The sequence below is a fragment of the Thermobia domestica genome, chromosome 1 (assembly GCF_964235325.1).
Source record: "Thermobia domestica chromosome 1, izTheDome1.hap1.1, whole genome shotgun sequence".
Lineage (NCBI taxonomy): Eukaryota > Metazoa > Arthropoda > Insecta > Zygentoma > Lepismatidae > Thermobia > Thermobia domestica.
The window spans coordinates 188,953,789-188,967,557 of NC_137454.1; the positions used below are offsets into that span (position 1 = coordinate 188,953,789).

The 13,769-nt window shown below is 35.8% G+C and overlaps 1 protein-coding gene across 3 annotated transcripts in view; it reads right to left on the minus strand.

The window, feature by feature from the left end:
- LOC145692130 (uncharacterized) overlaps positions 1-8,890 on the minus strand; it is a 66,241-nt gene extending 57,351 nt beyond the window's left edge. The window contains exon 1 of one of the 3 annotated variants that reach the window (XM_081767428.1): positions 8,794-8,890. The gene's annotated coding sequence lies outside the window, so the exon portion shown is untranslated. Of the gene's footprint in view, positions 1-6,184; positions 6,703-8,625; positions 8,758-8,793 lie in introns of those variants that run through there. The other 2 variants (XM_081767430.1, XM_081767432.1) reach the window with 2 other exon arrangements.
- Positions 8,891-13,769: the final 4,879 nt, after the last annotated feature.

Here is a 13,769-nt window from a genome sequence, read left to right on the forward strand (position 1 = left end):
ATAAAGTAAATCTAGATTCCCAGCGGAAAAATAGACTGCGCACCATTCTTGAAAAGCATAATAAGGTTTTTTCAAATAAGCCAGGCCTTACTCATTTGATCAAGCATCATATTAAAGTTAAAGACCCTAAGCCTTTTGCTTTTAGATTGAGACCCATGTCTTTTGAGAAACGGAAAATTATGGAGACAGTGCTAAAGCAAATGGAGGATGATAGAATTATCAAAAAGGCAAATACCCCGTATGTTAGTTGTCCTATTCTACACAAGAAAAAGGATGGAAGTTTTAAGATAATTTTGGACAGCCGTAAGATAAATAGTATGTCGGAAAAGGAGGGGGTAAGTCTGCCGAGTCTGACGGAAGCACTAGCACATTTAGGATAAATGAAGTACTTCCTTTTCGTCGATTTGTCTTTCGCGTATGCTCAGATTGAAATTGATGAGGAGAGCCAACCGTACACAGGTTTCATTACACATTTGGGTACTTATTATTATCTTAGGGGCTGCTATGGTTTGAAGAATTATCCCTATTCTCTCGCCCGATTAATGCAATTAGTACTGAAGGAATTATACTATACAAAGGTCATAACGTTCTATGATGACGTGCTTATCGGAGCTGAGACACCTGACGAATTATTAGATATTTTTGAAGAAACACTCAAGCGAATTGAGGAAGCAGGATTAACTCTCAGTCCTGATAAAGCTGTTCTTTGTACCCAAGAATTAGATTTTTTGGGATATAGAATTACACCCGGGTATATCACGTGTACGCCAGAGAAATTGAGAATGGCAAGCCAGATTAACAGACCGAAAAATGTTAAGCAGTTGCAACAAATCCTCGGATTTTTTCAATTTTTCCATTTCAGAATTCCAAACATGGCCGAAATAGTTCTACCGTTAACTGATTTACTTAGGAAACATACGCCTTTCGTATGGGAAGAAAAACATGACCGTGCTTTAGAGAAATTGAAAGAAGAGTTAGCCAAAGATCCCAAGTTGATGTTGCCGAAGCTGGAAGAACCTTATTACTTGTATGTTGATGGTAGTTCTTTAGCTAGCGGGTATACTTTGTGTCAAAAGGACGAAGACGGAAAACTAGCTGTAATTGCATTTGGGTCAAGAAAACTATCACCGACACAAAGTAAATATGGATCGACATATTTAGAGATTCTTGCAATTCTAACGTCGTTAGAAAAGTTTGAACTATACTTAATTCATGCGCCAGTTGTCTATGTTTACACGGATCATAGACCTATATTATCGTTGATTAACTCCGTGAAAGTTCCAGCGTTGGTTCAGAGATGGCTGACCCGAATAATGAGATTTCCTGTAGTTTTAAGATTTCAACAAGGGAAGAAAAATCCAGTTGATTTTTTATCGAGGCTGGAAAGTTCTCACACGGAGGGACCTGAGTTCGTGGGGACCCCGGAAGCTAACGAGATACTCCCGTTAGAAGAAGAAAACGACTCCGGTTTTCTGAAAGTAGAAACAGAAGACGGAAAATTAGTAAATGTTCAAGAGTTGCCAATCTCCGAAGTTTTATTAATTGATTATAGAAGTTATAAGGAAGTAAAGCTTACGAAGAAACAAATGAAGGAAGAAAAACGAAAGAGATTAATGCCAGCTTTAAGTGAATATAGGAGGTTCTCTCTAGAAGAAAAGAGGAAATTAATTTCCGAGTTGCCTTTTTGTATGCTTGTAGAAGAAGAAGACGAGAAGGAAGAAGGTGATTTTTCCAGAATCCAAGATACAAGAAAACTTAGAGAAGAACAATTGACTGATGCATTTGTTTCTAAAATTATCCGGTTTATTAATGGTGAGACGATAGACATTCCCCCGAAATTGAAGAAAAAATTAAGGTCAGCCAAGCGGAATTGTTATATTGATAACAACGAAATTTTAAGGAGAAAAGTTAAAGTAAACGGAGAGGAAAGGGAAGTTATTTGGATTCCCGAGTCTTTGAAAGGAACGATTTGTGTAATGGCACATATCGTGAAGGAATCCGGACATCCATCATGGCTTGAGACGTTTAGGAAAATTCGAGAGCTATATTTCTGGCCAAGAATGAGAAATGATGTAAGGGAATTTTGTAGAGCCTGTGTTCCTTGCAGTATATTTAAAGAAAATATGAACACAAAATACGGATTTATGGAATCTTCTCTGGCTGATAGGCCGAACCAGTTACTATTTGTCGACAATTTCGGGCCCCTAGTCCCAAGTAAAATAGGACGCTATCGTTATGGCTTAGTGTTAGTCGATGGTTTTTCTCGATTGGTTAAAATTTACCCAGTTCGTAAACTTACTGCCAAAGTAATGGTCGATTGTTTAATGGCTTTCTTCTCAGAGTTTGGTTATTTTTCTCAGCTCTGTTCAGATAATCATTCTATCTTCTCTGGAAAGTTGTGGAGAGATACAATGAAGATGCTTGGAACTAGATGCAAATTCATTAGTTCATATAGACCAAAAGGAAACCGAAGTGAGAAAATGATTAAGGACGTCAAAACGATACTGGGAATATATGCAAAACGGCATGAGGATTGGTCAAAAGACATAAAATTGATAGAATTTGCAATAAACTCAAGAGTTTGTGCTGCTACTGGTTTTAGTCCAGCCCATTTGTTTTTTGGAAGGCCATTTAGTCACCCTATTTTGGAACCTCTCGCGGAAAGAAAAAATGAGGGGAAGACAGACTACCTGAAGTATGTCAGAGAAATTAGAGATCGGATGGAAACTGCCTTCAACCGCGCGAACGAAGTTCAGAAGAGACAACATGCCGCCAGGAAGAGAATTTACGACAAAGGAAGAAAACCCAATCCATTTAAAGAGGGTCAGCGAGTATGGTTAAGAATAACAAGGTTATCTTCGCCTACAAACAAAGTTAGTGCTTCATTATTGCCGAAGTACGGAGGACCTTGGTTAATACAGAAGCAGATTGCCGCTAACACATTTTTAGTAAGGAATCAGGACAGTGGGAGAATAGTAAAGACGAACGCCGACATGCTTAAACCGATTTTTATAGCTCCCAAATTTTGTAAACATGTAAAAGAACTACAACCAGAGTTTGCGAGGACACTTTTTCCAGATGAAAAGGTCGCAAGGGCAGGGGGAAAAATAAAACATCCTACGGATGAGGTTATTTAAAGTTCTTTCACCCATGTTTGTTATATATATATATATATATATATATATATATATATATTTCTTTTTATTTTGAAATTAGCTAGAGGTTAGGGATTTAGCCTGGCAGTCCACCAGTTGAACAGTTACTTTTTTGGTGTAGACATCGTAAGATTTTTTTTTAGTAAAATAAAATGGCAGGACTATTCAAGAAGCTAAACACTTCGAGAAATGTTTTCGTGGCAGCTCGCCCTAAAGCTGGATCAAGTTTCGAATTAGAACTTTTGTGTCACGTAGATGCACCAAAAAACAATAAACGAAGGTTGCTTTTAAGTGATAAGTCGGGTGAGGTGCAAGTTAAAAAATTTCAGAAAAACGAAGCGGAATATACCTTGAAGGAAATACGAGCTGTTCAGTTCCAAAAATCGGCTCGGAAATATTACCAAAGCCTTTTACGGGAAAAGGCTAACAAGGCTGCCGTTGAAGAAACGTCAGGTGGTGGATCCTCGAGCGTAGCCCACGTCGAGGATGAGTTTGTTCTTGATCTCATTACTGATGGAGAAGAATTGGACTGTGAGTCACTTTCTGATACTCCAGGTAAGAATCTGGTGTTCCCAATTCCCTCTAAAGGTGCAGAAGACGTCAAGAAGAAAATGAATTTCTGAGTGATATAGTGATGTTTCTGAGAAATTCAAGAGAACAGAGAGGAGTGATTTGTGAAAATTATATTTGAGAATTATTTAAAGTGATTTTTTATTTTTTTTCTAAAAATTATTTCTTTCATTGAGAACGGTACGAGACAATAAACAGTGAAGGGATATTATCCCTCAAGTGAATTAAAGTGGTTTTTAAAATGTGTAAATTCATTTTATTTTTACAGTGAAATTGTGATTTTTTGATCAGTGAAAGTTTCTAAGTGACTGTTTCGAGACTATAAACTCACATGCCCAGTTTGGAGGCAAGAATTTTTTTCTTTTTCTTTTTTCTTTTTTTTTTTTATTGGAATGGGTATATGCAAGGGGCACTTCGTTACCTTGCTTTGATATTTCAGGTTATATATTTTAATATTAAATCTATCTATTCATAATTAAGTTGTGTGTATTAATAATAAGTCAGGCCTGACACGTATTTATCTAATGCATTTATCTGGGTTTTATCTATTTAATAAGTATAGCATAATATATAATTTTACTATGTTTAATATATGTAAATATATGTAAATATCAATTAGTGCATTATCCCAATCATTTATATAAGCCAAATTTTCTTTTAAGATTAAGATTCAGTTAGTTAGATCGTGTATTACTCTCGCTCCCACTTTATTATAGACCTGGTAGAGAGGCTAGTTTTTTGAAGATTTCACCTTTTCTTTCATACTTTTCCAGTATTTTTCCACTGCTGTGGAAGCTTCTAGAACCGTTAATACTTAAGTTTTTTCTTCATTTTTTCTGTCCCCGGCAAAACATATAAAAAGGCGGATTTTTTTATGGCTTTCGCTGTTTCAGCTAAGGAGGCCTGTAGAGTAGAGGGCTATGCTGGTGGCTGTTCAGTCCGAAGGGAATTAGCAAGAGAGCTTTTTTCTGGGAGTTTTGTCCTTTAGATTAGTTACTGGTTGTCCAGTGGATATGTTAGTCCGTGGCTTCCAGTCCCGCTAGAGAAATTGGTCTCTGGCCGTAACTTAGGTGAATTCCAGAGTTAGGAATAGGGATTAAAGAATGAAGTAGGATTTTTGAGCTCTACGTCAGATTAATGACTTAACTGGGCTCTAGTTAAAGGTTAGAAGGAGTGAAAAGTAATTTGCTCTTGGGGTGACCCTAGGGAGAGAGTGAACCCAGGGCACTTAGGTTTTGAAACTCTCCAGGTGCTGGAGGTTTTTTCCCATTTAAAGTAGAATCCAAGTTGCGATTTGGTTTCGTTTCCCTGTACAGTCATGCAATAATGAGACTTGGCTGGTGTTTTGGTTTTCACACTGCGACTTTCGTGTTTGAAAGTATTAGAGTGTGTGTTCACCTTTTAACCTAGAGTCTTGAATGGAAGACGTAATATAGCTGGGCCATGAGTGACGGCTGCTACTCCTAATTCCCTAAGTTACCTATCCTTAAGATTTTAGCTAGTTTCCTTTTTCTGGATTTCTCAGAGTGTTGAGAGTCCAAACCAGGTGTAGGCCGGACTGTTACTAATTGAAGTTAAGCAGTCTTTGAAAGTAAGGAATATGGACCTAGAGTAGAGAGAGTACTAGTTTCCATATTACCGCAGTTCCCAAACAATTATTAGAGAAGTTTTTTATTTTTATGTTTTAGTGATATTTAAATTAGAGTTTGTGCTCCTTGAACTCTCATGATGAGTTTTTGGGAAGTCGAGCAAAATATTAAAGATTAATTTTACAAGGGCGAATTAACGTCCTTTGAATCTCAGATTTTTAGTCACTCACCTTACCTAAATTAGAGAAACATTAAGCTTAATAAATCAAGTTATTCTCCGTAAATCTTTTGACTTGTTATTTTTTAACTCAATCGTATTTTTGAACCTGTTACCTAGACAACAGCGAGCGGACGAATTATATCTTTTGGAATTTCTTTCTTTTTTGTTGTAAGGTAAAAATGGCAGACTCGTAAGAGTGTGAGATAAAGAATATCGATTAGGAATAAAGTTTCAATTAGACATAAAACGATACCGGATAAATAGATAACGAACAGTAAAGAAAAAATTTAATATTTTTTTTTACCTTACATAGTTTTTTTTATTTTTTATTATTTTTTATTTTTTTTTATTTTTTTTGTCAAAAAGTATGACTGTACTTGACCAATCTCATCGAAAGGTTCCAGCAAAGATAACGAAGCAATGATCCTTTCTCACTTCTATCTATCTCGAAGCGTGTCTTTATATTTAAACTGTACCGAATGATTTTTTCCCAGTCACAATTAGTTAAAACACTATATTAGTTACGAATTAAGCAAATAATAGATGAACTAGTCACATTTCAATCGTATAGTAATTACTTTACTCAGCTCTAACCAGAGGTAATCTTAACAGAATTCAATGGAACAAACCAATCATCTATATCAACTTACTTCTATGTAAGCCTTTTTGCTCCAAATCTTCATATATATCAGGTTCCTGTAAAGCGACATCTATAAACAAAAACTCTACTAAGTCGCGATATCACAATAATACTTTGACAGATTATTGTATTCCCTCAACACCTACAAAACAAGAGTTGAGACTATCTCGTTTTAAAAACTATGAAACTGATTCCTTCGTCTTGGAAAGTACATCTGTTTCTATTTTTGTATTGGAAGAGCTCTGTCTCATCTTCTCTTGGGCAAACCTAAGCAGCCCCAATGTTTTCTTCGTGTCTGCGCTTATGACAGTAACTAGAATATGTTGAAGAAAATAAAGGCTGTATCTTATTTTAACACATTATCTGTAAGCATATCTGTCTGTTAACTTGCGGAGCCACCGTTATGTCTTACTATTTTTTTCCTCTGATTTCCAGTTGATTCACTTAGAAATTCCTACATCTTGTCCAATTCTTCAAACTTATCAATTAATATGCACAAACATTTGATTCCACAAATTGCTTTCCGACAATATTTATTACTAATTTAAAATAATTGTTAAGAAATAATTAGTTTTGTTTGAAAAAGTGAACTTTATAAATATTCTTTCTTTCTTCTTCACCATTATCGGTGTAATTAAAAAGCATCAACTTACGGCAAGTATGCTATAAATGCGATTAATTTGAAAAGTTTGTATTGTTTTTGTAACTGATCGTGCAAATGGCGGGAGCCGCCATTTGAATTTTTTCTTTCTTGGTCGACCTACTAGTCGTTTTACCTGTAACATATAGTATTAAGTGTATTTTAAGAATAAATTGTTCGTTAGTTAAATTATTCATTAGTTAAGATAAGGTATATAAAGAAACAATCAAATTCGAGTAATAACTGTAATGTCATAGTCGAGTAAAATGTCAAAATCGGGAAGGAGTTCCAGCGGGAAGAAGAGGTCCAGTTACCCAGATAATCGGGGTGAAAATGTTGAATAAAGTGAAAAATAAATGATATGAGTACGTGTAGATTAATTGTAATTGTGTGTAAATGTTTTCGTGATCTAATGTGATAAGAGTAAATGGTGTATGATGAAAATTTTTCACTTTAAACATTTCCTCTTCAGCAGCTCACTATCAGAGATGTTTACACTGTCGCGATCACCGCGGAACTCTTATAAATATTCTCTTCTTAATTTTCAGGTGCGGCATGTGACGAAACTTCCAAACATTTTCCACCCGTGTCGTGAAACTGTATGAAATTATGGATATTTGATGGAGATTAAAATAATCAAAATGTTATTTAAAACTATGTTAAAATGGAATACAATTCTCAAAACTACCAAATACATAAATAAAAAAAATCTTCCAGGTTTACGTCCCACGTTTATGCCCTTTAAGCTAAGGGAGATTATGATAAGGCCACTGAATGGTAGAAGAAATGGTGGAATGAGAATGTGGGAATACAACGAGAAAACTTACGGAAAGTATGTTGTATACCACACACTCACTTGGCCGGGGACAACCATGTCCCCATGCATGAGACGTGAGCGTTTTGCCACTAAGCCACCATGCCTCCCTAGAAATAAAAATTGAAAGAAAACAAAACAAGATAATTATTACTATTTACTTTCAATTCGTGATATTAAACATCTGTAATGTGCTGAAAACGTGATGGCGCACTAAACCGATTTTCTATTAAAATATAATTGCGAACCTGCTTTACGGAGTTATAGATTTGTAAAATTTACAGAAAAAATATGTAACGTTATTTCAAAATGAGAGTGTATAAATAACCAAAAATATATTAGGATCTTACATGTGACATCCGTTATAATCTTTAAAAACGTAATCCAAAGTGTATACTTCTAACCGTTTAACAGTTCATGAAGAGATCATGATGGAATTAAACTGTATTTGGATACATTGTGTTAATTCATGATCAGTAAGGATAGTTGTACGACAGGTAAGGCATCCAGTAACATGAAGGAACAAAGTGTGCTTCCACCATCCTCGCTTACACGCATACCAATTGTTGCTGACGTGCTTGCTTCCACACCGACCCACCAGGTTCGTCCTGCCCTTACGAGGTTTAAATTCAATAGGAGCTGCTTTTAATGGCCACCTAGAACCAATTTTTTCAATGTTATTTTTATGGCACAGGTTCCGATGCTGTATTTATAACCATAACGGATAAGCTCTCATAAAATAAATCTGTGGAACTCTTCCCATAAGAAACTAAGTATTAGAAGTCGATTTCACGAAAGAAGTATATAAATCATGAATGTATGTAAGATTCTGTAAAATACAACAGTAAGAAACAATATTTTGTTTAGACTTTAAGAGGATCAGTTTTCTCAAAACAATAAGTTTGACAACCAAATGAAACATTCCAACTTTTCAGAAGGAAAACAAAAGACACTTGATGTAACCTCAATTCCAGTGCAAATATGTTATAGCACTGACTTTTTAGAGTAATTCAGTCTCTCAATCACCAACGGCTCACATACTTCTGGCTTTGCTACATTGCTTAATGATCATTGGCAATCAGCATTTAATTAGATTTCCCAGAACATCTAACCAACGGTGGATAATGTGTAATTCACTTTGAAACTCAGCACAGGAAGTACTTACCTTTACTACCGGTTGTTACAAATATAGTTATTATAAGAGAGTAGAAGTCTGTCAGCCGCCCGTCAGTCTCTCCACTGCACAAATTTGGCAACGTCGCACAGACGCAGTGTTTCAGAAACCCCATAAAATAATCTCCTTTTAAAGAAGGGAATTTTCCATTCTTATCTAAAATTTCCCTTCACTAAAAAAAAGTTCGATTTTAGACATTTTGGTCCCTATCCGGAGTCGTTTTTAGCGTTATATTAAGTGCTTGGCTGACGTGTGATGCTAACTTCTATACTTAGAAACGCGTTAGTGAGCTTAGCAATAATTTATGTTGAAAAAGGTCGTAGGGTTGTCCAAGCAGAAGGAGGAATCAAGGTAAGAAAACGTTAACATAGGTCCTATCAGGGGCAGATCCAGGGGGTGATCGGGGCAATCGCCTTCCCCCCCAGAAGACAAAACTTTCTTATATATATAAATAAAACTGATCCCAAAGTTTGGAGCCCTTAAAAGTAGCAGCATGAGAACCCACCGCCCCTCAGAAGTCGGTCCTGGATCCGCCCCTGGGTCCTATCTTACGTTACTTTTAGTTTTAAGGGCCTAGGGTCGTTCTGATGCGTGATTAGTGCCATATTAAAGAGTTCGACTAGGCCTAACATGTTTCCTGTCGCAGGGCCGGCACTAGCAGTTTCGCCGCCGTAGGCAGTAGCTACTTTCACATGCCGCCCCCTTTAATCCGGAATTCTTATTTTGACAGACGACATTCAAGTGTCACGAAAAATAAGATGCCCCATTTAAAAACATGTAGTATGAAATAGAAAAGCAGACAAAAAATTAACTATCTCTCTCGAATGCTTACGTAATATTTAAGACTCCATACATGACAATATTTAGTATGTTCGATTTCGGTGTATATTTATGATATACAGCAGCGCATGCAGAAAATAAAATTTTAAAAATATGCTTTGGTCGCGACTAAGTTTTCATTTTTAAGCTTATTTTATATCAAATGGTGTTTCCAATAGAGTATGACTAGCATCAAGTTGGCCCCACCAATTTTGGACGGAGAAAAATAAATAATGCTAGTCGGTTGTGCTACGTTAGTGCTGGTTAGTGCCAAAATTTCAGCGTTCGTGCAATCAAAATAACAAAGTTATGAACAATTTAAATTTCGGGGCCAACTTGACGTCAAGTTGGCCCCGCTTTTTCAATAATTGAGATAGAATTGATTTTCTAATGCCAAACGTTTGTGCTACGTTAGTGTTGGTTAGTGTCCAAATTTGAGCGTTAGTGCAGTTCAAATAACGCCGTTATAACGAAATTAATTAGAGTCAAGTTGACTACGCCTTTTTCCCTAATTGAGATAGAATTGATTTTCTAACGCCAAAGGCTTGCTACGTTAGTACTGGTTAGTGCCCAAATTTGGGCGTTAGTGCTGTTCAAATAACTCCATTATAACGAAATTAATTAGTGTGAAGTTGGCCCCGCTTTTCTTCCTTAATTGAGATAGAATGGATTTCCTAACGCCAAACGTTTGTGCTATATTAGTGCTGGTTAGTGGCCAAATTTGAGCGTTAGTGCTGTTCAAATAACGCCGTTATAACGAAATTAATTCGCGTGAAGTTGTCCCACTTTTTCCCTAATTGAGATAAAACTGATTTTCTACTGCCAAACGTTTTTGCTACGTTGGTGCTTGGTCGTGCTTCAATTTGTTCGTTAGTGGTGTTGAAATTACACATCGTGAACTTGAGGCTTCCACTTAATGCATTAAGGATAAAATTAGTGTCAACCATTATTACATCGTTAGTGCTTCTTAGTGACCCAACCTCTAACATTAGTGCTTTATTAGTGTACATGCTACAGGTAAAAAAAAACTTTTAAGGTTCCAAATTGACGGTGGACCCCACTTTAAGGACTAACGAAATAATTAGTGCAATTCGTTATTGCATCGTTAGTGCTTATTAGTGCACTAACCGCTAACGTTAATGTTTCATTAGTGTAGGTTCTAGAACGAAAGCAATGGTTCACGCTAATTTCACCACACTATGCACTAATGAAAAAATTCGTGCCATTCGTTTGTGTATCGTTAGTGCTTTTAGAAAATACTAATAGTTTTGTTAATGTTTTACTATTAGTGTAGATATAGTCAATTATATGTCACAAAACTCCCTTAAGAAATGCATGTGAAATTTTTCATTGCGTGAAATTGCGGTCAAATTCAAAAGCACTAATAACCTATTCTACTGCAATCGTTAGTGCTTCTTAGTGCACCAACCCCTAACGTTTGTTCTTCATTACTGTCGATCCAACAAGTGAAAAACCTTTGAGGTCAGCGTGATCTTGATCCCTACTTTAAGCAGTAACGAATAAATTAGTGCTTATCGTTAGTGCTTCTAGAAAACACTAATTGTTTTATGAATGCTTCACTATTAGTGCAGATATAGCCAATTATAAGTTCCAAAACTCCCATAAGAAATGCATGGGAATTTTTTTGTTGCGTTAACCGCCAAATTCAAAAGCACTAATGATATCTTCTATTGTAATCCTTAATGCATCGTTAGTGCTTCGTAGTTAACCAACCAATAACGTAAGTGCTTTTTGAGTGTAGATGCTACAATTTAAAAACCTTTGGGGAGCCAAGTTCACGCTGCCTCCATTTCAAGCAGTAACAAAAAATCAGTGCCCTCATTAGTGCATCGTTATTGCTTCTGAGTGCGCCAACCAATGACGTTAGTGCTTCATTAGTGTATTCTCTAGAGCCAAACCAATGATAGGGAGTAATTACCCTATGAGCCCCACTTTAAGCACTAACGAAAAAAAATTAGTGCCGCTTGTTAGTGCATCGTTAATGTATCTAAAAACGCTAATAGTTTCGTTTGTGCTTCATTATTGTTGTAGATACGGTATCATTTATATGTCACGAAAGTCCCAAAATAAAAACATGTTAATTTTTCTACTGGCCAAATCCTCGCCAAGTTCAAAAACAGTAATGATCTCTTCTAGTGCAATCGTTACTGCTTCGTTAGTGGTTGCTAGTGCACCAACTCCGAACATTAGAGCTTGTCATCTTGAATGTTTTTGTAGGGAAGAGCTAACGTGTAGTTAGCATCCCCGAAGTTTTATCTTATAATTTCCATACTTGAAGCACTAATATGTGGAGTTCTCCAATAAGTCCTACTAACGAAGTAGTAACCATTACAATATACGTGGTCATTAGTGCTTTTAAATTTGGCCTTAATTTTACAAAATGAAAATGATACGTCCCTAAAGTTAGCCCCGCACGGTTCTCAAATGCTACTAAAACCTTTTACATGTTTAGTGCTTCTTTAGTGCACATTAGTGCACTACACACTAAGCTTAGTACCATGATACTTTAGAAGTTATTAATGAATAACTCGGGCAGTTCTAAGTTTAGATTTTTCAACTTTCACACAATTTTACAGTAATTATGCCACAAAAGTAGAACTAACACCAGCGGTTAGTGCATTGTTAGAGCTCTATGAAACAGTAAGCCCTAAAGTTAGTACTAACATAATTTAGGGGTTATAAGTGAATAACTAACTCAGGACTAAATTTAAATTTAAATTTATCGAATTTTACAATAATTGTCTCGCAAAGGTAGAATAAACGTCGAATTTTTGTGCATCGGTAGTACTCCAAAAGGTTCTAACGGTAGTGCTATTTAAGCGCTAAAGTTAGTGCTATCATAGTTTGTGAGTTACTGATGAATAACTCGTGCGGGACTAACTTCACATATTCCAATTTTTTGTAGAATTTTATACTAATTGTCAGACAGAAATAAGATAAATATCAGCAGTCAGTGTATTGTTGGACCTCCATTAAACAGCAAGCACTAACGTTAGTGTTATCATAATTTAGGAGTTATTAATGAATTACACGGATGGTACAGAATTCAAACTTACTTAATTTTACACTAATTTTCCCATAAAGATAGGACAAATGCTAAAGATTAGTGCATCGTTAGTGCTACATAAAACTCAAAGCACTAACGTTAGTTCTATCATAATTTAGGAGTTATTAATGGATAAGTGGGACGGGATCGAATTTAAAATTATCGAATATTACTTTAATTGTTTCACAAAGGTAGGACAAACGATGAAGATTAGTGCATCCTTAGCAGTCCAAAGAAACTAGGTAAATACAAAACGAACGATTATTGTCATTTGCTCTGTACCAGAAATATCTGGCGTATAGTCTAGTATTATTTTGCAACTCTCAACAAAGACAGTATTTTACTTCTAATTTGTTCACTTAAGAATTTGAATAATTACATTTTAGGCATCTTTTCCTAAGTAATGGTGATATTTATTTTGTCCTCCTATGGTTCTTTTAATGTGTTTGGCCATGACGCTGTCAAACTTTGCAAAGAGTTCTACCAGTTCCAGAAAATTACTATTTTTACTTGTGTAAAGTTATCTCATGTTCCGCGTAACGGTAGACATTGTTCACTTAAAAACAGTAGTATAGCAACTAGTCGTTCTATTACGTTCTTCCGATGTTGTGTTTTGGCATTTAACATTTTCTAGTGTTCTGCGTCAATTGTAAGACCACTCTTCAGTCGTATCGAAAGCTCCATCCACTTTCTTTGAGACTAAAAGTGAATTGGAGATCTATCATGACTAAGCAAAGCTTCAGAAATGAGGCGCCAATTTTTATAGCCATCAACTGTGAAATATATATATTTTACTTATGGAAAACAATTTGTAACAAAAACAGAAAACAGCATTCTTACTTTCTGAATGAACTAACTACTTTCTGAACACAGTTTCGCCATTACATAATGTGTACTTGTAACAGTTACCTGTGAACCGACGGTTGAAATTATCTCTGGGACAGTTGTCAAGCTTGGTTAATTGCCCTGGAGGACCTCTTTTGACTAGGGTGGTTCTAATAAAATAATTTATACTACGATTCGAATTCGTTGGATCTTGGTCTATAACGACATCACTATGTATGATATTTGTGCAAATCTT